The sequence below is a fragment of the Acipenser ruthenus genome, unplaced genomic scaffold (assembly GCF_902713425.1).
Source record: "Acipenser ruthenus unplaced genomic scaffold, fAciRut3.2 maternal haplotype, whole genome shotgun sequence".
Classification (NCBI taxonomy): domain Eukaryota; kingdom Metazoa; phylum Chordata; class Actinopteri; order Acipenseriformes; family Acipenseridae; genus Acipenser; species Acipenser ruthenus.
In genome coordinates, this window is record NW_026707396.1 from 1 (window position 1) to 2500 (window position 2500).

Genomic DNA, 2500 nt, shown 5'->3' on the forward strand with positions numbered 1-2500 from the left:
GGAGCAGAGGCCTGGGTGGTGGGAGCCAGCCCGGGGCCGTGGAACCCTGCCCGGGGCAAGTGCGAGCCATAGCCTGGGTCCCCATTCAGTAACATGACCATAGGCACAGTTAGCTGACATGACCAGAGGCGGAATTAGCTGACATGACCATAGGCGGAATTAGCCTACATGACCAGAGGCACAGTTAGCTGACATGACCATAGGCACAGTTAGCTGACATGACCAGAGGCGGAATTAGCTGACATGACCAGAGGCGGAATTAGCTGACATGACCAGAGGCGGAATTAGCTGACATGACCATGGGCAGAAGTAGCTGACATGACCATGGGCAGAAGTAGCTGACATGACCATGGGCAGAAGTAGCTGACATGACCATGGGCAGAAGTAGCTGACATGACCATAGGCACAGTTAGCTGACATGACCATAGGCAGAAGTAGCTGACATGACCATAGGCAGAAGTAGCTGACATGACCATAGGCAGAAGTAGCTGACATGACCATGGGCAGAAGTAGCTGACATGACCATGGGCAGAAGTAGCTGACATGACCATGGGCAGAAGTAGCTGACATGACCATAGGCACAGTTAGCTGACATGACCATAGGCAGAAGTAGCTGACATGACCATAGGCAGAAGTAGCTGACATGACCATAGGCAGAAGTAGCTGACATGACCATGGGCAGAAGTAGCTGACATGACCATAGGCACAGTTAGCTGACATGACCATAGGCACAGTTAGCTGACATGACCATAGGCGGAGTTAGCTGACATGACCATAGGCACAGTTAGCTGACATGACCATAGGCACAGTTAGCTGACATGACCATAGGCAGAAGTAGCTGACATGACCATAGGCAGAAGTAGCTGACATGACCATGGGCAGAAGTAGCTGACATGACCATAGGCGGAGTTAGCTGACATGACCATAGGCACAGTTAGCTGACATGACCATAGGCACAGTTAGCTGACATGACCATAGGCGGAGTTAGCTGACATGACCAGAGGCGGAATTAGCTAATATGACCATAGGCGGAATTAGCTGACATGACCAGAGGCAGAATTAGCCTACATGACCATGGGCAGAAGTAGCTGACATGACCAGAGCTCCAATTAAAAGTTACCTTCTTCTGAAGGGACAGATTTGCTATGTGTTACGGAGCGAGAGTTCCAGGAGGTCCCTGTGAACTCGTGGCTTCCTCCCTTAATGCAACTAGATGGCAGATACACTGGGGAGGTAGGTGCATATTACTAGGGGCACGGCATTTTCGATCAAAAAAATATTTCTAAGTCAGGACGGAGGTTCATTCTAAGGGCACGAGCGACCGATCTAAGCCGTGTGGGAGGCCCTGCACCCCGGTCAGGGTCCCCCTTCACCCCCTGGCGACATCCTCCCTTGGAAGTCTGCCCGGTGGCCCCCTCCCGCGCCCGGCGCCGGTTCAGGCCGGGCTGGAGGCCCCGTTCCTCGGGCTCAGGACCGGGCTAAGCCCCCTTAAGGACCTGGCCAAGCTCTGGTCACGTTGCGGGAAGGGGGGGGGGGTTGACCTCCCGTGCCCGGGCGCCCGTTCATGCGGGCCTGGAGGCTCCCATTTCCGGCTCGAGAACTGGGGTTTGCGCCCTTGGCTCCTCCGTGCGTTCCCTTTCAGTCTCTGGTCATGTCTACCTTCTCCGGAGGTGATTTGGGAGCCATGGTCATGTTGAGGGGAATTTTCGGAGGGAAATCCCTATCTTTAACATTATATGACCAGAGTCCGGACTTTTTCGGCTCCGTCAGAATCAAAGTTTTCAAAAAAACATGGTCATGTTCCCTATCTTTAACATTAGATGACCATGGCCACCTCGGGGCCGTTTGTGGAAGTCTGCCGAGGGCGGAGGCGAAACGGGGCTGCGGGGCGGCGGCGACTCCTGTTCCCAAGGACCCGGGACCTCCCTCCCTTCAGGGTCCCGCGGTCAAGGTACAACGGGGGGGTCCGCGGAGATTTCCGTCGACAGGGTTTTTTGATCAAAATGGTTTGACTAAGTCAGGACCCGAGGTGTCAGAATGCATGTGAAGGACCCGTTTGGAGCCGTCCTTTGGAGTCTGTGGCTGGGCAGGAGTTGACGGGATTCCTCCTTGTCTTCCCGGATGGTCTCTCTCTGTTGTGGGCAAAGGGTCCTTCACGAAATCCATACGCACGCGCGCGCATTATAGACCCAAGTCTTACCGTGCTTGATCTGAGGAACCCTGCCCGACCCACCCTACCGTGGACTGGGGTGAGCGGAGCCGAGTTTGGTCGCCACACCATCGCTCTCTCCGGATGGGAGTCCAAGGATCGGGCCGAACGCTTGAGACTTCACGGTGTTGTACGCTGAAGCCCGGGGATTGAGGTTCTATTTCTGGGCAGGATGTGAGCGCGCCTCGCACGTGTCCATTGAGAGGGGCGGTTCTCGTGCCGGTTTAGGAGCCAGGAGCCAGGTCGGGATGATTTCCATTGCGGTTAAGTCGCCTTGCCTGAGTTCCTTCC